Source organism: Pogoniulus pusillus, chromosome 8, assembly GCF_015220805.1.
Source record: "Pogoniulus pusillus isolate bPogPus1 chromosome 8, bPogPus1.pri, whole genome shotgun sequence".
Taxonomy (NCBI): Eukaryota; Metazoa; Chordata; class Aves; order Piciformes; family Lybiidae; genus Pogoniulus; species Pogoniulus pusillus.
The window spans coordinates 35,589,484-35,614,812 of record NC_087271.1 but is presented as its reverse complement, the minus strand read 5'-3'; the positions used below and the strand labels follow the sequence as shown (position 1 = coordinate 35,614,812).

The 25,329-nt window shown below is 45.2% G+C and overlaps 1 protein-coding gene across 1 annotated transcript in view; it reads right to left on the bottom strand.

Annotated features, from left to right (window-relative positions):
* Positions 1 to 5,700: 5,700 nt before the first annotated feature.
* Positions 5,701 to 25,329, bottom strand: part of LOC135177810 (uncharacterized) — a 38,610-nt gene continuing 18,981 nt past the window's right edge. The window contains exon 5 of the mRNA XM_064148267.1: positions 5,701 to 7,040. The gene's annotated coding sequence lies outside the window, so the exon portion shown is untranslated. The remainder of the gene's footprint in view (positions 7,041 to 25,329) is intronic.

Genomic DNA, 25,329 nt, shown 5'->3' with positions numbered 1-25,329 from the left:
ATTCTATGATTCTGTGATTCTAAACAGATTTTTGGCCAAACAAAGGGAAAAAAAAAAGCCATGAAAAAAAAAAAAGCTATGGGTTCTGTTTTTCTTTTTTACTTTTGATAAGGAGAGATTTCCACTTCCTATTTTTTAATGGCTAAAGCAGGCTAAATCATTGAAAAGGACACCTGCAGTTAAAGATGAAATATTAATTCAACATAGTAATAAATAAAATAACATCATTCTCAGTGGCCCTAATTAGAAATAAATCTCAGCAATCTTCCAGCAGCACTTCTTCTACTTCACTAAAGTGATTCATTTGACAAACAATCTATTTCCATGAAAACAACTGCAGCAATTAACTGGTCTCTATTTACCCACTTCTGAAGCAAAAAGAAAGATATACTCCACACAAAATAGATAACCTCTTTTACTTCCTCATTTAAATTAACAGAGAAGACACATAAGCTGCTGGTGATCACAGAATTCATGGGACAGTAAGGAAACAAAAGGCAAATCTGCTGACTGTTCACTGTTTTAAAGGGAGCTCAGCTTAATTTTGTGTCTCCTTTACTGTTCCCTTGGTGTTGCAGGTAAATTTCAGCAATCATCACCCTGTAGTAGTTGAGAGCAGTCAGAGATGTTCCCAGCAAAAGTACATCACTCTAGAGAGCTCCTTTTGAACAGCGTCCAAATGATTCTTCTTGCCCTTGAACTCATTTGCCTTGCTCTAGAGCAGGGGCTGAAGACTGTTGGTATTAAGCTCTTGGATTCCTTTTCATAGAATCATACAATCATAGAATCAATCTGGTTGGAAGAGACCTCCAAGATCAGCCAGTCCAACCTAGCACCCAGCCCTATCCAGTCAACCAGACCATGGCACTAAGTGCCTCAGCCAGGCTTTGCTTCAACACCTCCAGGCACAGCAACTCCACCACCTCCCTGGGCAGCCCATTCCAATGCCAATCACTCTCTCTGCCAACAACTTCCTCCTAACATCCAGCCTAGACCTCCCCCAGCACAACTTGAGACTGTGTCCCCTTCTTCTGTTGCTGGTTGCCTGGCAGAAGAGACCAATCCCCACCTGGCTACAACCTCCCTTCAGGTAGTTGTAGACAGCAATGAGGTCTGCCCTGAGCCTCCTCTTCTGCAGGCTGCACACCCCCAGCTCCCTCAGCCTCTCCTCATAGGGTTTGATATTGTAACATCAAAACAGAAGTGCCAGGGAATAACATTAATTATCTGAGCCATCCACCATGCTGCCATATATCATTGATGTCCATGCCAGCCACGTTGTTGTACATGACATGGAAGTTACAGAATAGCCCAGGAAAAAAAAACAAACAAACACCTGCTCTGCTTATGTAGTTTTAACTGAAATCAGGATCAAAGTTGTTTATTGATTTTTTTTTCTCCTTTGAACAACACATAATTAAATGGCAATCACCCAGCAGCATCAGCAGTATGAAATATAAATGACATTAGTAGACACTCAGCAGCTATTAATAAATCTCTGCACATTTCTAAAGACCCTTTTATGACTAGTTTCAAGAAGTTCCAAGTGTGCCCACTCACACACAAACAGAGTCAGGCACACATAGGTCCACCCCCCTGCCACATGTGCCACCCGCAAGCATCCCCCTTCTTGCAGCCATGGTGGGAGGCGTGGGTACTCCAGCATGATGTGAAGCCCCACCACTCCACACATCCCACCCACAACCTAGTGACAAATGTCACCAAGTCACACCTGCATGCCTAAGATGGGGCCACTGTAGGTACTGTTGACCTACAAGCCAGGTGCTGGTATCTCACAGTATCTGGTGAAGAGGGTGGATTGTGAGGCATAAATACAGGCCTGAGGGGTTGCTGGAAGGGTGACTTCTGGTCATATCAAACCTAGGTTTACTGTTGTCTCTTCTCAGTCCTAGGCATCTCCCCACATCCTGTATTTCCTTAATTTTATGCCTTTTCAAGCTGACTCCTCCTTCCAACCTGGTTGATTCTATGATGCTAGGTGTTTTGACCACAGACACTGCTGGTACTCTCATTTCTCCTGAGTTATCCAGGTCATGTTAGCATGGAGAGGTGTTAGGGGTTGGAAGGGACCCAAGGAGATCATCAAGTCCAACCCCCCTGCCAGAGCAGGACCACACAGTCTAGCACAGATCACAGAGGAACACATCCAGACAGGCCTGGAAAGTCTCCAGAGAAGGAGACTCCACAACCTCTCTGGGCAACCTGTGCCAGTGCTCCATGACCCTTACAGGAAAGAATTTCCCCTTGTGTTCAGGTGGAACCTCCTGTGCTGCAACTTACACCCATTGCTCCTTGTCCTATCCCAGGCAGCAAGTGAGCAGAGCCTGTCCCCCCTCACCCAACCAGCCCTCATTTGTTTATAAACACTGATTAAATCCCCTCTCAGTCTTCTCCAGACTAAGCAGCCCCAGGTCCCTCAGCCTCTCCTCATAAACCATGCCCTCCAGTCCTCTCATCATCCTCATAGCCCTCTGCTGGACCCTCTCCAGCAGATCCCTGTCCCTCTTAAACTGGGAAGCCCAAAACTGAAGATGAGTTCTCAGCAGAGAAGAGTAGAGGGGAAGAAGAACCTCCCTTGATCTTTCATCATATTTACTCTCCTCTGTCCAGTTGAGTAGGGGCAATGACAAAGCAGCTTGGTGGGCATCCAGTCAAGGTCAGCCTGCCACAGGTGGCCATGTAGCTTGCCCTAAACTAGAAGATGGAGAGATATGTGGAAGCAATAGAGATGTTATTAATGACTTCTTCAACTTTACACAAAAGGACAACAACATCTTCTCCAAATGTTATTCACTTCAATGAAGTAGTTCTGGAGTTCTTTTTCTGGTAGTGCCCATGGGCACTATACCCATATGTGGTGCCTCTTGCTAATTCTGACACCTTCTTGCATCCTTAAAGTCAAAGATGATGTTTAAGGTGGATTGCACAAGAGTGGTATAACCTGGCATGATTTCTACCTCCCATCATGATACAGCTTTAACATATGCAACTCAGAAACTGTATTGGCACTTCTTCTTTCACCTGGCACACTGCCTTACTGATGCAGATTTAATTTGTTGCCTTTTATGAGTTCTACTTTTCTTTCATGTCTCCCACATCAGCACTGAATTGCTGAAGTTTTGAAATAATTCTTCCTTAGGTGCATTGCCTTGACATTTCCAAAGTTCAGTCTCCTTGTCTTACTCTTTGCTGCCTCCCAAAATTGCTGAGTCTCTTCACATTTATGTTCTTTTCCATGAGTTTTGCTTTGCATAGAAGTGAAGTGACCAAGGATCAGAGTGGTCACTTGATCACAGAATTGTCAGGGTTGGAAATGACCTCAAGGAGCATCTAGTTCCAACCCTTCTGCTGTGGGCAGGGACACTTCACCCTAGATCAGGTTGTCCAGAGCCACATCCAGTCTTGTCTTGAAAAAAACACCCTGAGATGGGGCTTCTACTACCTCCCTAGGCAATTGGCCAAGAAAGCCAATGGCATCCTGGCCTGGATCAGGAACAGTGTGAACAGGAGGACAAGGGAGGTCATTCTGCCCCTGTACTCAGCACTGGTCAGGCCACAACTTGAGTGCTGTGTCCAGTTCTGGGCTCCTCAAGTCAAGAGAGATGTTGAGGTGCTGGAACATGTCCAGAGAAGAGAGACAAATCTGGTGAGGGGCCTGGAGCACAAACCCTATGAGGAGAGGCTGAGGGAGCTGGGGGTGTGCAGCCTGCAGAAGAGGAGGCTCAGGGCAGACCTCATTGCTGTCTACAACTACCTGAAGGGAGGCTGTAGCCAGGTGGGGGTTGGCCTCTTCTGCCAGGCAAGCAGCAACAGAACAAGGGGACACAGTCTCAAGTTGTGCCAGGGGAGGTCTAGGCTGGATGTTAGGAGGAAGTTGTTGGCAGAGAGAGTGATTGACATTGGAATGGGCTGCCCAGGGAGGTGGTGGAGGCACCATCCTTGGAAGTGTTGAAGAGTGGATAAGGCACTTAGTGCCATGGTCTGGTTGACTGGCTAGGGCTGGGTGCTAGGTTGGATTGGATGATCTTGGGGGTCTCTTCCAACCTGCTTGATTCTATGACTCCATGATTCTGTGAAGTTCTTCACAAAGAGAATGATTTGCCATTGGAATGGGCTGCCCAGGGAGGTGGTGGAGTCTCTGCCCCCTGAGATTTTGAAGCAAAGCCTGGCTGAGGCACTTAGTGCCATGGTCTGGTTGACTGAAAAGGGCTGGGTGCTAGGTTGGACTGGCTGATCTTGGTGTTCTCTTCCAACCTGCTTGATTCTATGATTCTATGAGGAACCTATTCCAGTGTCCCACTACCCTGATAGCAATGAAATTCTTTCTAATGTCTAATCTAAATCTACCCTCCTCTAGCTTGGATCCCATTCCCCCTAGTCCTTTCACTACCTGCCACCCTAAGATGGCCCTCATCAGTTGTTTCTGTACACTGAACCTTAAAAAGCAATCCTTCTGATGAAGCTAAGTAAAATTGACACAATTTTTCACTGCTATGGTACTGATAAGCTTATTTTTTTTCAGTAGAATCATAGAATCAGTCAGGGTTAGAAGGGACCACAAGGATCATCTAGTTCCAACTCCCTTGACATAGACAGGAACACCCTACCCTACACCAGGATGGACACAGCCTCATCCAGCCTGCCCTTAAACACCTCCAGCCATGGGGCCTCAACCACCTCCCTGGGCAATCCATTCCAGCTTCTCACCACTCTCATGATCAACATCTTCCTCCTCACATTTGCTCTCAATCTCCCCACCTCCAGCTTTGCTCCACTCCCCCCAGTCCTGTCACTCCCTGAGAGCCTAAAAAGTCCCTGCTGAGCCTTTTTTGCAGGCCCCCTTCAGATCCTGGAAGGCCACAAGAAGGTCTCCTGGGAACCTCCTCTTCTGCATACTGCAGAGCCCCAACTCTTTCTATCTATGCTCACAGCAGAGCTGCTGCAGCCCTCTGAGCATCCTTGTGGCCCTTCTCTGGACACACTCCAGCATCTCCACATCCCTTCTTTTGATGTGGGCTCCAGAACTGGATGCAGTACTCCAGGTGGGGTCTCAGCAGAGCAGAGTAGAGGGTGAGAATCACCTCCCTTGACCTGCTGGCCACTCTTTGCTCCATTCATTCCCAGAGACATGTATCTGAGTTTATCATCACAAATTTAGGGAATGGCTAAGTAGAGGCTCTTCCTTTGGAGGTGCTGGAACCACTGTAGGAAAAAAATATTCCAACCTTTCCAAATTTGCTGTGTTTGTGCAATGCATTTTTCCTTAACCTTGTGCTTACCATTCCCTCTTCACATCCACAGAAGACTACAAAGAGCCACTGTTGGTTTGTTCTCATTTCTCCACCAACAAATAACCTCTCTAAAGGGTAGACAGCATGAGTTCTGTTAATGTGTGCAAAGGAAAAACCCTTTTCAGCAGACTGGATGCTAAGAGAAATGTAGGAAAAGCTGAATGTAGGTGGCTAAATCCCTAAGCAAGGTAAATGCAGCCAGTGGTTTACACTTAACTTTGCTATGAGCCAAAGGCCGAGTTTACTGTTTTGCTAGAAAGCACAGATGCTAATGCTTCATCATGAGTCCCTTCTACCCAGGGGTGAGAGAGAGAGTGGGATTCTTCTAAGTGCAGCAGATGGCACTTCTGACTATTCTGAAGCAGTCATATTAACAAATGCAACTGTGGAAAAACTTCATGGACTTGGCTTTTATTTTTTTTTCCTCCAGTGATGTGTAACTTCAGAGAGTTTTGTCAGCTGATTTTGTCACACTTTGAGAAACAGTAATTACAGTTCTTAGTTACTTCCAGATATAAGGTGCTCCCTTTGCTCAGTCCTGAGCTCTGCAAAGGAAGCATAAGCTATTGTGGGCTTCTTTAAGTGATGTCTTAAATCACCACCAGGGAGGTGGTGGAGTTGTTGTCCTTGGAGGTGTTGAAGCAAAGCCTGGCTGAGGCACTTAGTGCCATGGTCTGGTTGATTGTCTAGGGCTGGGTGCTAGGTTGGACTGGATGATCTTGGAGGTCTCTGCCAACCTGCTTGATTCTATGATTCTATGAAATAGTTCTGCTGTGTCAAGGACATAGGAAAAAGGTATAGATCTTCAAATGTCTCCTTCACTTCCCCCCTAACAGTCCATAGTTATAATTTCTGAAGCTTTTCATCAGTAAACATATTAATCCAACACTTCCAATTACCTGAAAAGAGGTTATAACAAGCTGGGGTGTTGGTCTCTTCTACCAAGTAACAATTGATAGGAGTGGAAATGGTGCCAAGATGCACCATGAGAAGTTTAGTTTGGATGTTAGAAGAAACTTCCTTGATGGGTTCTTAACTGCTGGAACAGGCTCCTCAGGGATGTGGGCGAATCTCCACCCCTGGAGGTGTTTTAAAGATGCAGAAATGTGGTGCTGAGGGATGCAGTTTAGTATCAGATTTGGTAGAGTTAGACTGTAACTCAACTCCAGTTGGATTTGATGTTCTTGAACTTCTTCCTTGACAGGTTCTCAACTGCTGGAACAGGCTCCCCAGGAATGTCAATGAATCTCCATCCCAGGAGGTGTTTTAAAGACACATAGATGTGGTGCTGAGGGATGCAGTTTAGCACCAGATTTGGTAGAGTTAGAATGTAACTCAACTCCAGTTGGATTTGATGTTCTTGAACTTCTTCCTTGATGGGTTCTCAACTGCTGGAACAGGCTCCCCAGGGATGTGGGCGAATCTCCATCCCTGGAGGTGTTTGAAAAACACAGATATGTGGTGCTGAGGGATGCAGTTTAGCACCAGATTTGGTAGAGTTAGAATTTAACTCGAGTAGGATTTGATGTTCTTAAAGGTCTTTTTCAATTGAAATGATTCTAAGATTTTTATCAGTCTGTTTCTTTCCATCTCTGACTGAGCTGTGGCCACAACTGCTTCAGAAAATTCCTTTTGCAAAGGGGAGGTTGGGAAGATGGTCCTCAGTTCACAACACTGCTGCTACAGAATGATTTGAGGGTTTTGCCTAGGAAGAGGAAATGAAACAGGCTGAAAAAAAGAAAGGGTGAATTAAACTTGATTTTTTTTTGCTGAGTTTAAAAAAAACAACCCCCTCCAAAAAAAACCCAAACAAACCCAAACAACTCACAAAGAAACCAAAAACCAAACCACATTTCTTTTATTTTCAAGTCAAATAAAACATTTAAATGCAGCTCATATTATTGTTTTTGTTGCTACTGCTTTAATCAGCCACCTACAATGAACTTTGTCCAAGTACAAACCTACACCACCCTAAGACTAGTGTAGGATATGTGCTGAGGCTTTAAGACTAAGACTTAGTTGTTCTTGCCTTGCTTAATGAGGTGTGCAAAGAAGAGCTGACAGCTTGTTAATACATGACTAAGAGCATACTCCTTTCTTCCAGCTTACTCACTTGCACGGGACAGCAAATGCTGTGCCCCAGAAAGCATGGCTCAGATCAGGGAATCATAGAATCATAGAATCAACCAGGTTGGAAGAGACCTCCAAGATCATCAGGTATGTCTGCATGTACTGGAGAGAAGGAAAGCAGCACAGATAGCTCTCTCAGGGGTATGAGCAAGCATTTTATGTTCCATTAGTGTCCTTGATTTTATTCTCACTTTCTCCAGGAGCAACAGACTTTGATACTACACCTGAGCTGACTTATAGCCCATTATACAGAGAAACCCAAGGCATAAATTTGCAGGCTTTCACACATCCCTCAAAGCACTTAGCTGGGAGATGCTTTACTCAGCGTTGTCTCCCTTGCAGAATCCGTTAACTGATAAGTCTGCTGAAGGAGAAAGCATGTGAGAAATTCAAAGTGCACAAAGCAAGAGGGTCTTTGGTGTGATAGGACAGGGATAGAGTTTGGGTTGGGAAGGACCTCCAAAGGTCATCCAGTTGAGCCTTGCTTTGAATATCTTCAGGGATACCTCCCTAGGCAACTTATTCCAGTGTTCTACTACCTTCACGGTGCAGAACTTGTTCCTAACATCCAGTATAAATCTACTCTTCTCTAGTTTGAACCCTTTGAAATCATTTGCCCTCATCCTATCATTACAGGATTTTGTAAACAGTCTCTCCCCCAGTAAGAGTTCTTATGAATGAAAAGTGTAAAAGATTTCTTTTAACAGCTTTGTCTTCACAGCTTTATTTTTTTTTTTAAGCTCTATTTGGCTTTATTTTGTTTCTTTTGAGCTTAAAAAAAGTCATAATATCTATTTTCTCATTTACACTTTTATGTGTAACAGAAGCAAACCAGAACCCTGTGCTAGTTTGAAGCTAGCCAGAATGTTTTGGTGAGAAGAACTAGATTACAGGCTGTGAAAGAGAAACAATGGTGGTGTCTACTTCACTCATAGGCTTGCTGAGATGGATAAGAACAAGAACAAAAACATAGATAAAGCAGGTGCTGCCTAGGCTTTGGGCTGAACTTCTCTCTCTCTCTAACCTAACCTGCCATCTGTGTGACCAATCCACCTGCTTCCTAAACCCTCTGGCCAACCCTCCAATCTACCTTGGGCACAAAACAACATCTGGGGTAAGGTTGAGAGGGGTGGGAGAAGGTGGAAGGGCAGTTGAGAGCCCCTCCTGGGGACTCAGGTTTCTGGGAGTGCTGTTGTGTTTCTGTATTACCTTTTACCTTGTCTATTTCTGTCTCTAACTGTATATACTGTAAATATCTGCTTGTATCTTCTGCTAAGCTGTAAATATAAGCTTCATTCACTTTCCAGCTCAGCTGAGCCTAGTCTGGGTGATTTCCAAAGTGTGAGGGGGCAGGGAACACCCAAACCATGACAAACCCACATAACCTGGCAAAGGAAATGTCAATATTAAGTGGTTCCTTGAGTCTGTTTATTTGTTGATGCTGTTTGTTTGGTTGTGGGTTTTTGTTTATTTACTGTTGGCTTTGCTTGGCTTTGCTGTTTGTTTAGGGGTGGGTGTGTTTGTTTTGGTTTGGGTTGGGGTTTTTTTGGTAATTCCTTGCATACCAAATCTAGAGCAGAAAACTCTGAAGCATCCTTATGGCTCTCTTGTGTTTGTTTACAGAGATCAGGGTCTGTTTAAATCTTCTCTGGGGAGCAAAAATAAAAGGATCTTCTTCTTTGCCAATGTATAAACAATGCACAAAATTGTTACATTTGTCCTTTTATGTCCTTTTTTTTTTTGGCCAAATGCAACTAATGGAGTTTAACAAGCTGCAGAACAAACAGAAGGTATTGGAATCCATCCTTAAAGCTGACATTTATTGGCAGCATTTCTCAGCCTGTCAGTATGTAAGGAGCTAAACTTAATTGGACATTGATGTATTTTAATACAATTCATGATTAATTAGGTGACCAATATAGAATCATAGAATCAAGCAGGTTGAGAGGGCTCCAAGATCATCCAGTCCAACCTATTGCACAGCCTTAGCCAGTCAACCTGACCATAGAATCATATCATCAAATCATAGAATCACCCAGGTTGGAAGAGACCTCCAACATCATCCAGGCCAATCTAGCACCCAGCCCTGACCAATCAACCAGACCATGGCACTAAATGCCTCAGCCAGGCTTTGCTTCAACACCTCCAGGGACAGTGACTCCACCACCTCCCTGGGCAGCCCATTCCAATGCCAATCACTCTCTCTGCCAACAACTTCCTCCTAACATCCAGCCTAGACCTCCCCTGCCACAACTTGAGACTGTGTCCCCTTCTTCTGTTGCCGGTTGCCTGAGAGAAGAGGCCAAGCCCCACCTGGCTACAGCCTCCCTTCAGGTAGTTGTAGACAGCAATGAGGTCACCCCTGAGTCTCTTCTTCTTCAGGCTAAACACCCCCAGCTCCCTCAGCCTCTTCTTAGAGGGCTGTGGTCCAGGCTCCTCATCTGCCTGTTCTGTCATTGGTTGTATGTTAGAGCAGATAGATCCCCATCTTCGTCCATCCTCTTTGTAGTTGTAGATGGCAATGAGGATTCCCTTCAGTCTCCTCTTTTCTGAGGACTAAAGAACCCCAGAAATCATGAGTAGAATTGAATTAAATGCTGCTTTTCACAATCTGTTTCATCCTCTACTTCAGTACTCTGCCATGTTCTGCTGCTCTGAAATGATGATGGAATGGCATACATGAAAGAAAGAAAGAGGCAAGCAGTAGCTACGTTTTTATCTTGATCTAAAATACTGACAGTAGCTGAAAATGTAAAGAATTCTGATTTAAACTTGGCTATCTCCTGGTCTGTTACAGATGCTACATCTTGTACTAAAGTTTTAAGCTGTCTTATATACAAATGCTCATTGCCCACTGCCTTTCTTTAGCTCACACTATCAGTCTCCGGAGACAAAAATCAATCCAGAAGGTGATGTCTTGCAGAACATTTTGCCTGACCAAACTGCAGCCCATGCATTCAGATCAATAGAGTCATGTTTTTTTCTTCCCTCATAACTTTGCTAAGACAGTAAATTTCAAAGGACAACAGCAGTGTTTTCTCATTTCTGAGTCTTCATGCTTCTTCTGCACTGCCTAAAAGCTGCATCCTGAAGAGGCTGCACAGCCTTGAAGTTTCTCTGTGCAAGAATTTATGAACTGTAAGCAAATATTTTACCACAGGCTTCTCTTCCACAGAGAAACCCATCAGAAAAGAGAAGCTTGCTACCAAAATAAGATTCCCTATTAATATGAGGACAGCAAAAGAGCCAAAAGGTGTTCCCCTTTCTCCAGTCACTGAGGACCTCCTCCAACTGCAATTGCTTTACTGTTGCATATTCTGCTACAAGACTCACAGTTGCTTATAAACTGTCTGGTCATCTGGGAATCTGATTGTCTCGTTCTGCTCTCTAAGTTCTATCATTGATGGGAGGATTGTGTTTCCATTTCTAAGTTCAAATATATAGGTCCTACAACACAGCCAGTGTTCTAGCTAGTTCTCATCAAGCTTCAAATGGCATACATTCAATAATGGGTTTAATTTCCTCTTTCACTGCAGAATGCAGTTTCCAACCCAGGAAGGTAGGTTAAACAAGACACAAATCAAAAGCTTGAACATATGACCACAAGTTCTGCTCGCAAGGCTCCAGGCTCTTATGCCACAATCAGTGACAAGCTGACATATTTAATTTTTTTTTCCTGTTCAGCATCTTTATTGATGATCTGGACTAGAGGATGGAGTCCAGCATCAGTAAGTTTGTAGATGACACCAAGCTAGGAGCAGCTGTGCAGCGGTTGGAAGGTAGGAGAGCCCTGCAGAGGGACCTGGACAGGCTGGATGGGTGGGCAGAGGCCAATGGGATGAGATTGAACAAGGCCAAGTGCAGAGTTCTACACTTTGGCCACAACAACCCCAAGCAGCACTACAGACTGGGGACAGAGTGGCTGAGAGCAGCCAGGCAGAGAGAGACCTGGGGGTACTGGTGGATAGTAGGCTGAAGATGAGGCAGCAGTGTGCCCAGGTGGCCAAGAGAGCCAATGGCATCCTGGCCTGTAGCAGGAACAGTGTGGCCAGGAGGACAAGGGAGGTTATTCTGCCCCTGTACTCAGCACTGGTCAGGCCACACCTTGACTACTGTGTCCAGTTCTGGGCTCCTCAATTCAAGAGAGATGTTGAGGTGCTGGAATATGTCCTGAGAAGGGCAACAAAGCTGGTGAGGGGCCTGGAGCACAAACCCTGTGAGGAGAGGCTGAGGGAGCTGGGGGTGTGCAGCCTGCAGAAGAGGAGGCTCAGGGCAGACCTGATTGCTGTCTACAACTCCCTGAAGGGAGGCTGTAGCCAGGTGGGGTTGGTCTCTTCTGCCGGGCAACCAGCACCAGAACAAGGGGACACAGCCTCAAGTTGTGACAGGGGAGGTCTAGACTGGATGTTAGGAGGAAGTTTTTGGCAGAGAGAGTGATTGGCATTAGAATGGGCTGCCCAGGGAGGTGGTGGAGGCACCATCCCTGGAGGTGTTGAAGCAAAGCCTGGCTGAGGCACTTAGTGCCATGGTCTGGTTGACTGGATAGGGCTGGGTGCTAGGTTGGCCTGGCTGATCTTGGAGGTCTCTTCCAACCTGCTTGGTTCTATGATTGATTGCTTTTTAAAATCCCAGAACACCATCACAGTAATGGTACTCCCACTGTTTGGGAGTTACCCACCCCCCCACGCTTATGAAAATCACCCAGACTAGACTCAGCTATCTGGAAGTTAAAGAATGAAGCTCTATTTACAGCTTAGCATATATACAATATATGCTTACAATATACAAGCAGAGATACACAAATATATGCAGTTACAGACAAGTTAAAAGCAATACAGAAACAGAATACCCCCCTCAGAAACAATCAGGGTCTCCAGGAGGGCTCGAAGTCCAAATCCCCTTCCCTCTCCCTCTTTCCCTCCCTTCAGAAATAACCTGCTCAACCCACATGTATCTCACATGATAAATACAGAGATCTGAGGTGAGGTGCCAAGCAAGACAACAAGGAGGTTAGAGGAAAAAAGGGTTAGATTGGATTAGAGTTAAGACAGAGGCAGCCACAGAGGGAGACTGCCAGAAAAAGGCACTGCCAGAAGTGAGAGCACACACAGCAGTGTGTGAGAAGTGAGTGTCTTATCTGTGTTTTGACTAGTTGCAGTTCTCAGCAGAAGAATGGGTGATAGAGGGCACAGGTTGTTTGCTTTACTTTCTTCTCACAGCTAAGGATTTAAGTTCTCTCAGTAAAACATTCCCATCAGTCTGAAACCAGCACAATTGTATCCTCTTTCACCTTTCTAGTTCTAGTTCTCCCTTCAGGTAGTGTAGACAGCAATGAGCTCTGCCCTGAGTCTCCTCCTCTTGTGCAGGCTGCACACCTCCAGCTCCCTCAGCCTCTCCTCACAGGGCTCTGTTCCAGGCCCCTCACCAGCTTCATTGCCCTTCTCTGGACACCTTCCAGTACCTCAACATCTCTCTTGAAATGAGGAGCCCAGAACTGGACACAGCACTCAAGGTGTGGCCTGAGCAGTGTTGAGTACAGGGGAAGAATAAGCCTCTCACTGGCTTTGTTGCCCTTCTCTGGACATATTCCAGGCCAAGCCCAGAGAATGTCAGGAGCTTCTCTTTTATCTGTCTCATAGGTAGTGCCATAGCACTTAACATCATAGAATCATTTGCTTCAGAAGGCACCTTTCAAGGTCATCTAGCCCTGCAGTCATCAGGGACACCTCCAACTAGAACAGGTTGCTCAGAGCCCCAAAAAACCTGACCTGGAATGGTTCCAGGGATGGGACATCTACCCCACTGAGTAACTGGACAACCAAAGTCCAGATTCTGCTAGTGAATAAGATTGAACACCAGTGCTTGAGTAACTTCAACCAGCACTCTTTGTTTTACCCAAACTCAGGTTTTATCAGCTTAGAGAAGAAAAGACATCTTTTATTTTTCCCTGTCCTGGTTTTCACACTGCCAGAGTTTACACCATGGTGGGAGATGTTGTCAATGCAAGCAGTTCTGCCTGTGTTGGAGTCTTCATGGTGGCAGAGGCAGGGGATGTAACCAGCAATAGAACAAGCGGACACAGTCTCAAGTTGTGCCAGGGTAGGTATAGGCTGGATATTAGGAAGAAGTTCTTCACAGAGAGAGTGATTGGCATTGGAATGGGCTGCCCAGGGAGGTGGTGGAGGCACCGTCCCTGGGGGTCTTCAAGAAAAGCCTGGCTGAGGCACTTAGTGCCATGGTCTAGTTGATTGGATAGGGCTGGGTGCTAGGTTGGACTGGATGATGTTGGAGGTCTCTTCCAACCTGGTTGATTCTATGATACTATGATTCTATGTTTTCAGCCAACACTTCTACTGCAGCCTTTCCAAACCCCTGCAGCCTTCCCTTTTGACACACTTAAGCTATAACCCTGCTCCTCCTGACTGCTGAGTGAGAATACAGATGATGCAGTTAGTGGAAGGCTTCCCCATTAACAGATGAACATTTATCTGGCAGTGGCCACTCCAGCTTTGGCAGGCAAATATTTGCTATTGATTTAGATTGAAGCATATTTTTTTCATCTTTAAAACGAAGAGAAAATCTGTTTGCATCATCAAATAACCGAGGGTCCTGCTTCTGACCAGCGAGTACTGCAAATCTCCAACCTTTAGTCTTCATAGTTTGGGTCTCTCCCTCACCCTGTTAGCATACACGATTGTCTATTGATGTATAAATAGAGCTCACTTATTAAAAGACTTCTTTATGATGGCATACATTCCATTTTTGCAGCAGATGGCACTTCTTGTTGCTGATGCTGATGGCATTTGTTTTCTAGTAGAAAGTGTGACACTATCGACATAGCAACAAATTCCATGGCTGAAAACAAAATGAGTTCCTGCATTCTGCATAAGGATGACAAAGTCACATCTTTCTTGGACAGGGTGTAACCTTGGATAGGCTTTTTTTTTGTTACAGTGATAGTGCCCAAACTATTTAAGCATGGCTTTCACCTTAAAATCTCAGCTTCTCTTTTTCCCTACAACAGCTTTGCGGAAGCAAACCACTGACGATCATCAGAATCATAGAATCATAGAGTCATAGAATCAACCAGGTTGGAAGAGACCTCCAAGCTCAGCCAGTCCAACCTAACACCCAGCCCCATCCAGTCAACCAGACCATGGCACTAAGTGCCTCAGCCAGTCTTTTCTTGAAGATCTCCAGGGACAGTGCCTCCACCACCTCCCTGGGCAGCCCATTCCAATGCCAATCACTCTCTCTGTGAAGATAGATCAGCAGTTCAGGGTTTTTACCCTCTCTTTCTGATCTTCATCCCTTATGACAGGTTGATACACCTAACAAAGGATCATTTTTCCAATTGCACACAAGTGGACCTTAGGCTTTCCACTTCCTTAACCATGAAGCTGCCTTTTGTGCCCTATGACTGCATTCAGTCTCAAGTTGTGCCAGGGGAGGTCTAGGCTGGATGTTAGGAGGAAGTTGTTGGCAGAGAGAGGCTATGCAGATGACGGAGGAAAGGCTGAGAGACCTGGGGTTGTCTAGACTGGAGCCTGGGGTTGTCTAGGCTGGAGAAGAGCAGACCAACCTAGTACCCAGCCCTGATCAATCAACCAGACCATGGCACTAAGTGCCTCAGCCAGGCTTTTCTTCAACACCTCCAGGGACGGTGACTCCACCACCTCCCTGGGCAGCCCATTCCAAAGCCAATCACTCTCTCTGACAACAACTTCCTCCTAACATCCAGCCTAGACCTCCCCTGCCACAACTTGAGACTGTATCCCCTTCTTCTCTTGCTGGTTGCTTGGGAGAAGAGCCCAACCCCAGCTGGTTACAGCCTCCCTTCAGGTAGTTGTAGACAGCAATGAGGTCACCCCTGAGCCTCTTCTTCTCCATGCTGCACACCCCCAGCTCCCTCAGCCTCTCCTCACAAGGTTTGTGTTCCCTATGAGGTCACTTCAAACTCCCCCCAGTCTGAGATTCTGTCTGCAAGACAGGAAGATAAATTTGTTTACTTTCCTCAAGTTCTTTCATGGCTGGCTCTGATTAGCCACCTCACTGATTCTTTGAGCTGAAGCACAACTGCTCATTTTGCAGCATGTAACAGCTACTCATGCATGTCCTAATGCTGCTCACATTACTCCTGGCTACTGATCTCTACCTTCATTTAAACTCTTACATGCTTATTTTTCAATTAGCTGTTATTTTATTTGAATGCCTTGCTCTGGCATCTGTCTCTCTCCTTTTGAGGGTATTTTAGTTCCTCGATTTTTCTCCAAGGTCTCTGTTCATTCCTTTTGTGCATTCTGAGAGAGTCTGGTTTCTCCCTCCTTATGAAGCATTTCCTTTGTTTCCAATGTTAGTCTAAGTACCTTCTGTCACTGGTTTTTGATCTTTTCCAGCCTCATACACTCCTCATGTAATATCCTAAAGGAAAAAAAAAAAACACATCAGAAAAAAAAGCTCAGTCTTCCAAATGAAGCTTTGTACTTGCTCTACAGGTGAGTATTTAAATCCTGATTTATGGAATCATAGAATCATAGAACCAAGCAGGTTGGAAGAGACCTCCAAGATTATCCAGTCCAACCTAGCACCCAGCCCTGGCCAATCAACTAGATCATGGCACTAAGTGCCTCATCCAGGCTTTGCTTCAACACTTCCAGGGAAGGCGACTCCACCACCTCCCTGGGCAGCCCATTCCAATGCCAATCACTCTCTCTGCCAATGACTTCCTCCTAACATCCAGCCTAGACCTGCCCCAACACAACTTGAGACTGTGTCCCCTTCTGTTGCTGTTTTTTTTCCCACCTATACATCTCCATTCTAGGGACATGACACATGCCAAGACTCTGTTTACCTTCTTGCTGCTGCCAGACATTGTGCAGATGTCTAATGCTTTATCCTTAATCACTCCCAGCTTTTGCTGCTGCTTCGTTTTGTAAATGAGTATTCCTATTCCTGTTGTAAAATTTTCATCATGTGGTTCTGCTCTCCATCTTCACTGTTCCTTACATGAGGGATAATCATATCCTATTGAACCAGATTGGCATTTAGGATGGTGACATCGGGATACTATGAAAGGGTGGTTGGTTCCTTAGGACAATAAGAAAGAAGCTGGAGATGCTTTTTCTGCATTTTATATTGTCTTTTTATAGCTTCCTTTTTTTTTTCATTTGGGGAAAAACTATGAGTCACAGAATCATAGAATCAAGCAGGTTGGAAGAGACCTCCAAGATCAGCCAGGCCAACCTAGCACCCAGCCCTGTCCAATCAACCAGACCATGGCACTAAGTGCCTCAGCCAGGCTTTGCTTCAACACCTCCAGGGACAGCGACTCCACCACCTCCCTGGGCAGCCCATTCCAATGCCAATCACTCTCTCTGCCAACAACTTCCTCCTAACATCCAGCCTAGACCTCCCCTGCCACAACTTGAGACTGTGTCCCCTTCTTCTCTTGCTGCTTGCCTGGCTGAAGAGCTCAACCCCACCTGGCTACAGCCTCCCTGCAGCTGTAGACAGCCCTGAGCCTCCTCTTCTGCAGGCTGCACACCCCCAGCTCCCTCAGCCTCTCCACATAGGGTTTGTGTTCTAGGCCCCTCACCAGCTTCGTTGCCCTTCTCTGGACATGTTCCAGTACCTCAACATCTCTCTTGAATTGAGTAGCCCAGAACTGGACACAGCACTCAAGGTGTGGCCTGAGCAGTGCTGAGTACAGGGGCAGAAGAACCTCCCTTGTCCTACTGGCCACACTGTTCCTGAGCCAGGCTAGGATGCCATTGGCTCTCCTGGCCACCTGGGCACACTGCTGGGTCATCTTCAGCTACCATCTACCAGTACTCCAAGGTCCCTTTCTGCCTGGCTGCTCTCAGCCACTCTGGCCCCAGCCTGTAGTGCTGCTTGGGTTTGTTGTGGCCAAAGTGCAGAACCCTGCACTTGGCCTTGTTCAGTCTCATCCCACTGGCCTCTGCTCACCCTTGCAGCCTGCCCAGGTCCCTCTGCAGGGCTCTCCTACCCTCCAGCAGATCCACAGCTGCTCCTAGCTTGGTGTCATCTGCAAACCTACTGATGCTGGACTCAATCCTCTGCTCCAGATCATCAATAAAGATATTGAACAGGACTGTGCCCAGCACTGATCCGTGGGGCACACCACCAGTGACAGCTGCCAGCTGGATGTGGCACCATTCACCACCACTCTGTGTGCCCAGCCCTCCAGCCTGTCCTTTACCATTCCAGCTGATGACTCAGAAATCAGGTGGCTAGTGGTGTTTAGGAGTGTGTTCTACCTTCAGTAACACAGGATGTAGATATTTTGTAGCTAATGATTAGCCTTGTTAGAGAAGTAGTGTCAGAGGCCAGAAGAGTCCATTGGGAAGCTCAAAAAGCAGCTGACAGGATAAAGAAGCCCCTCTGGAGTGCTTGTGTCTGTGTCCATCAGACCATTCATGTCCTGTGCACTTTGGTATTATATTTCTGTATGGAGGAGCTCTCACAACACTTTGTTCCCCTCCTCACAGTGTATTTTCTTACACAGACGGATATCCACCATGGATTTAAGTAATACTCCATTCAAGTTGAACTGTGAACTTGAGCTCCCTGAACACTCTGTTATTACAGAGCCCTGTGAGCTGCCCTGTAGCCACTGTGGCCATGACAGAATTGAGCGACTCTTATTTAGGTGCCCAAAAAAATGCCAGTCTTCTAGTTCCCAAACTCATTTGCTTGGCAGTATTGTTTCAGTCTCTCTGACTGAGTAGGTGGGCACAAAGTAAGAGCAGCTCAAGCACAGGAAGGGAGAATAAGTGGATCTTCCCTTTTAAGTGGCAGCTTGCTAATTTGTGCAACCCTTTCTGAAGCGCCACCATCATCATCAGAAATCTTCATTTCCACTTGAGTTCCAAGGGAACACAAGGAATCATTTAGGAACAGCATGTGAATTGGATGAGTTGTTAGGTCACAAAAAGTGTTCTGTTTGCAAAACATCCATTCAGAAGCTCATTACTCCAAATGAGTTCCACCTGCACTCCATTATCAGCCTTTATTCTTCTCTCTTTTTAGTTTCTCCTTTTCTTTTTTTTGTTTTCAAGTGTAGGAAATTTTCACCTCATCTAGAATCGAGGCTGTGAAACTGCAGGCAACAGTGTTAGATGGGCAGGTTTAAATTAAGGTTTAGCTCAGTGGATGAAACATGTAATTGAGAGGAAAAAAGCTGTACATAAAATGCTGCAGCATTGCAAGTTAGAGGTTGAGAGTCATGTTTGCTGTCTAAGTGTCTTCTGACCTTGCTGAGCTCTCAGGCCATAGAGACTTCTATGAATGGAACATAATCAACATGTTTTTGTCAAGAAACAATAATACTTCATTCTATATATACTCCCTCTTTCTCTTTCTCTATATATATACTCACTCTCTATTTATATAGAATCATAGAATCAAAGTATGTATCAGTATATATACTCTCTATATAGAATCAGTACATATACTCTCTATATATTCTATATACTCTCTCTCTTTATATATATATATATACTCACTCTCTATTTATATAGAATCATAGAATCAAAGTATATATCAGTATATATACTCTCTATATAGAATCAGTACATATACTCTATATATATTCTATATACTCTCTCTCTTTCTATATATATATATATATACTCACTATTTATATAGAATCATAGAATCAAAGTATATATCAGTATATATACTCTCTATATAGAATCAGTACATATACTCTATATATACTCTATATACTCTCTCTATATATATATATTCTCTCTCTATGTATAGAATCATAGAATCAAGCAGGTTGGAAGAGACCTCCAAGATCAGCCAGCCCAACCTAGCACCCAGTCCTATCCAGTCAGCTAGACCATGGCACTAAGTGCCTCAGCCAGGCTTTGCTTCAACACCTCCAGGGATGGTGACTCCACCACTTCTCTGGGCAGCCCATTCCAATGCCAATCACTCTCTCTGGCAAGAACTTCCTCCCAAAGATCCCAAAAGATGACCACCAGGTGGCAATGAGCATGCGTGAAGAGGTGGGAAATGAGTGCCAGGAATTAATTGTAGTATCTCCTCCTATTCCAAGAACTAAGTGTAATAACCCTACCCCTGTATGCGTGATTTTTTAGCATAAATATTCTACCTGAACCAGGTAAAGGTGTGCAAGGAATCAGAGAATCACGGAATCAGGCAGGGTTGGAAGAGAGCACAAGGATCATCTACTTCCAAACCCTTTACCATGGGTAGGGAACACCCTGCCCTAGACCAGTGTGCTAGTTTGAAGCTAGCTAGAATGTTTTGGTGAGAAGAACTAGGATACAGGCTGTGAAAGGGAGAACAGTGGTGATGTCTACTGCACTCAGAGTCTCACAAAGGAGTTTGGGAAGGAGAAATGAAAACATTAGATAACACTCTCTCCATTTTCACTCATTCTGCCTTGGGCTGCTGGCTGAGCAACATCTTACTCCCTAACCTCACTTTCCATTTGGACTAACCTTTGCTTCTTAACCTCTTGGCTGAACCTCTATTCTTCCTTAGGACTGGGGTAAGGTTGAGCGGGGCAGGGGGAAGGTGCAGGGGTGGTTGAGAGCCCCTCCTGGGGACTCAGGTTTCTGGGAGGGGAGTTGTGCTTCTGTATTACCTTTTACCTTGTCTATTTCTGTCTATAACTGTATAGACTGTAAATATCTGCTTGTATATTGTGCTAGCTGTAAATAAATAGCTTCATTCAAACTTCCAGAGCTGGCTGAGTCTAGTCTGGGTAATTTCTAAAGTGGGGGGGGGGGGGGGCAGGGAACACCCAAACCATCACAACCAGCAAGGACTTTGGAGGAGGACCTCCCCTTGTCACCTAGAGCTGATTAAAAACATATCTTTCCTGCTAACACTCTGTGTGTTGTGAGGTCTCATTTTCCATAGGTCAAAATGAGAGAAGGAGACAATGTGCAGGCACTGGCTAGTCAATTTACTGACTCACTTATTAGCCAAGCTATCTGAATTGTTTTCCTTAAACCTGGAATCATAGCCAGTTTGGGGGGGCTTTTTTAGTGCAGAAGAAATGAAAATCTTGTTCCTCCAAGTACAGCTTTCCCTCTACTTCACTAATAAGATTTTTACCCTCGTCTGCCTGAACCACTTTTATTACATATGCAGAAATTCATTAATACAGGTTAGCTTTAAACCTGCCAGTCGCTGCAAATTAGATCAAATGATATATGGTGGTTCATATATTTGGATTATTGCCACCCCCAAATGAAAAAATGCTTGACTTCAAAGCAGAGGGAACCCGTGGTGTAGAATAATAGAAAAAGAGCCAAAGGGTTTATTAAATTTGACACCTAATCTTTCCATCAAGCTTATAAAAATAAGACTGTTCTGCAGCAGTGGCCCTGAGCGTTAAAGAAGCACTGCTGGCAGTTGGGGTGTTCTCAGCCACTGCTGGAATAAGAACTGGCTTCATAGAAATGATGAGAAGTTGGTTCTTATTTATTTTTCCATGCAATCACATAATCATCATGTACCACACTGAAAACATCAAGCACAGAAAGAGAGGCTGAGATCCCTGGGGCTTTTTAATGTGGAGAACAGTAGGCTAAAAGGGGCTCTTCTCTATGTTCAGTAAGAGCTAGAGGGTGAGGGGTAAGAGGATGGGGCCAGACTCTTGTCAGCAGAGTCCACTGACAGGATGGTTTGAGCCTAGCTGAGATATTTTAGAGAGAGGAATTAGATGATGGGCTGTGAAAAGGAAACAATGGTTTGCTGAGATGGATAAAAACAAGAACACAAACACAGATAACAGAGTTGGTGTCTGGTTCTGGCTCCTTGCACTTCTCTCTTTAAACTGCTGTCTGTGTAACTAATCCATCTACTTCTTAACCTCCTTGGCCTTGAGTGTTAGAGAAGCACTGCTGGCAGTTGGGGTGTTCTCAGCCACTGCTGGAATAAGAACTGGCTTCATAGAAATGATGAGAAGTTGGTTCTTATTTATTTTTCCATGCAATCACATAATCATCATGTACCACACTGAAAACATCAAGCACAGAAAGAGAGGCTGAGATCCCTGGGGCTGTTTAATGTGGAGAACAGTAGGCTAAAAGGGGCTCTTCTCTATGTTCAGCAAGAGCTAGAGGGTGAGGGGTAAGAGGATGGGGCCAGACTCTTGTCAGCAGTGCCCACTGACAGGATGTGCTGGTTTGAGCCTAGCTGGGATATTTTAGAGAGAGGAATTAGATGCTAGGCTGTGGAAAGGAAACAATGGTGATGGCTGCTGCACTCACAGGCTTGCTGAGATGGATAAGAACAAGGGCACAAACATAGATAACCAGAGTTGCTCTCTGGTTCTGCTTGCCTGCACTTCTCTTTCTAACCTGCTGTCTGTGTGACTAATCCTTCTGCTTTCTAACCCTCCTGGTCAATTCTCCAAACTCACCTTGAATGTAAGACAAAGTCTGGGATAAGGTAGAAGGATGGAAAGGAGGTGGAGGTGTGGTTAGGAGCCCTTCCTGGGTTTCTGGGAGGGGTGTTCTGTTTCTGTATTACCTTTTTAACTTGTACATTTCTGTCTATAGCTGCAGACATTGTAAATACCTGCTTCTATATTGTACTAAGCTGTAAATAGAAAGCTTCATTCCTTGATTAATATAAAGCTTCATTCCTTAATTTCCAGCTCAATTGAGTCTAGTCTGGGTGATTTTCTTAATTGAGGGGAGTGGGGAGGCAGGTAACACCCAAACCAGCACACAGGACAAGGGGCAAGAGGCACAAACTGGAAGCCAGGAGGTTCCACCTAATCAGAAGTAAAAGATTTTTTTTGCTGTCAGGGTGCTGGAGCCCTGGAGCAGGCTGTCCAGAGTGGTTGTGGAGCCTTCTTCTCTGGAGCCATTCAAAACTCATCTGCACATTGGGTAACCTGCTATGGGTAACCCTGCTTTAGCACAGATGGTTGGACTGGATGATCTCCAGAGGTCCCTTCTAAACCCCTATCTTTATGTGATTCTGTGATTGTTGTAAGTTTGGGAATATGGCCATAAACATAATGAGAAGGTACTTCCCCTGGTGACACTAAGCATTGTGTTGCTGATTTACAACTCTGTGACAATGAAAGATATGACCTTCCAATATGTAAAGCTCATTAGTCTCCTGAAAGTGGTCCAGCTGTTTAATGGCTATATAAAAGGCCAAACAAAAGACCCATCTACTCATCACCCAGTCAAAGGTTCCAGGAATATGTTTTATGCAAGGACACTACACAGTTACGAATTCCTCTCGGCAATAATATGGTCATGGAGAATAAAGTTCTAGCCTAGAGCCAGTTACTACTGAACAAGAATGTCTATAGAATCACAGAATTAAGCAGGTTGGAAGAGACCTCCAAGATCAGCCAGTCCAACCTATCACCCAGCCCTGTTCTGTCAACTAGATCATGACACTAAGTGCCTCAGCCAGGCTTTGCTTCAACATCTCCAGGCACAGCAACTCCACCACCTCCCTGGGCAGCCCATTCCAATGCCAATCACTCTCTCTGCCAACAACTTCCCCCTAACACCCAGCCCAGACCTCCCCCAGGACACCTTGAGACTGTGTCCCCTTCTTCTGTTGCTGCTTGCCTGGGAGAAAAGACCAACCCCACCTGGCTGCAGCCTCCCTTCAGGTAGTTGTAGACAGCAATGAGGTCTGCCCTGAGCCTCCTCTTCTCCAGGCTGCACACCCCCAGCTCCCTCAGCCTCTCCTCATAGGATTCGTGCTCCAGGCCCCTCACCAGTTTCCTTGCCCTTCTCTGGCCACATTCCAGCACCTCAACATCTCTCTTGAACTGAGGAGCCCAGAACTGGACACAGCACTCAAGGTGTGGCCTGACCAGTGCTGAGTACAGAGGCAGAATAACCTCCCTTGTCCTACTGGCCACACTGTTCCTGAGCCAGGACAGGATGCCACTGGCTCCCTTGGCCACCTGAGCACACTGCTGGCTCATGTTCTCTTCTATGGTCCCTTCTAACACAGCGTTACTCTTGCTTAATGAGATGAGGTTAATCACAGCAATTCCTGTTGCTTAACTCAGTTGAATTGTCTGCCAGGAAAGGAAAAATACAGATTGTTTGGGCAGTGCTCAGCTTTTCACAGGCCTCAGTCATTCTAAGATTCCATTCCAAGAGCAGTTCTGGGAAGCATGTTCCCATCTTGGAGCTCAGACTGCTAATGAAACCTTCACAATCAAACATTGCTGCTTGTACAAAGAAAAACCTCATAGATGGCACTGTTTCAGCCATATTAATCTTTTAACTGCCTAATAACCCACATTTTCTACTTCCTACAGAAGAAAACCTCATTAGCAATGTAAACAATTCTACAGAAATAGATGTTCCTGGTGCTTGCTGTTTCCCTCCAGTAGGAACATTTACCAGCCTCCCAGTGTTTCTCTGTACCCCAGGACTGACAGCTCTGCTTTTCTTCAAGGGTTTGGATAAGGAAGGTTTACCATGTGCAGCTGTCACCCAGAGACAGTTTCTGGGAAGACTACGATGCCTACAGTGAAAGTTTGGTTCTCCTCAATCTTGGGATATGTCATTTACTAGTAATGTTTTGTTTGGTTTCTCACTAGTAATAGTAAAAATCATATCTACTTGGTTACAAACTGGTGAATCTTTAATTATCTGGTTCCAGCAACTTTCTGAAAAGCTGAGATTTGGCCATACTGTTCAGCACACTGATGCTGTACAAATCTGAAAGCTTTTTGTGCATTTAAATCACTGGGTTTCCCAAGATTTTAATTTTAAGTGGGAGAGATGAGTAGTCAGTTTAATCTGTATACTTAGAATCATTGAATCAACCAGGTTGGAAGAGACCTCCAAGATCAGCCAGTCCAACCTAGCACCCAGTCCTAGCCAATCAACCAGACCATGGCACTAAGTGCCTCAGCCAGGCTTTGCTTCAACACCTGCAGGCACAGAGACTCCACCACCTCCCTGGGCAGCCCATTCCAATGCCAATCACTCTGCCAACAACTTCCTCCTAACATCCAGCCTATGCCTGCCCTGGCACAACTTGAGACTGTGTCCCCTTCTTCTGTTGCTGGTTGCCTGGGAGAAGAGACCAACCCCACCTGGCTACAGCCTGCCTTCAGGTAGCTGTAGACAGCAATGAGCTCTGCCCTGAGCCTCCTCTTCTCCTGGCTAAACACCCCCAGCTTCCTTCTGTCAAAGTCAATTAATCTGATATAACACCAGTGGACTTTTATCAACCTGTGATCATGAAACAAACCCCAACCTTGACTATTTTCACTGAGGATAAGACATTCATTTCAAAGGCTTTCTATTTTTAACTGTGACTCTCTTATTTTCTTCCCTCTTCATGTCTGAATTTTATGAGCTGCTGGATCTGTCAGCTGAAATGACAAATTCCTAACTATGCCTCTGTTAATTTCTTGAGATAGCTAAATGTGTAAACTAATTCATGTGAACACACAGCTTACAGATGTAGTGAGTTTGAGCACTGTGTTTTTTCCTGCTCTCATTTCTTTTTCTACCATTCCTGTAGCATGAACATCTTTGAATCATGGAATTGTTTTGGCTGGAAAAGACCTCTAAGATCACCAAGTGCAAAAAATCGACCTAACACCACCATGGCCATTAAACCATGCCCCAAAATGCCATGTCCACATGTTTCTTAAGCACCTCGAGGGACAGTGACCCTTCTCACCCCACCTCCCTCAGCAGCCTGCTCCAATCCCTGGCCACTCTTGCAGGAATGATTTTATTCTGAATCTCCAGGCTAAACCTCCCATGCACAATTTTGGGTGATTTCCTCTCATCCTATCACCTCTCCTATGAGAACAGACTGAAAGAGTTGGGGCTGTTCAGTCTGGAAGAGGCTTCCAGGTGGCCTTCTCTGG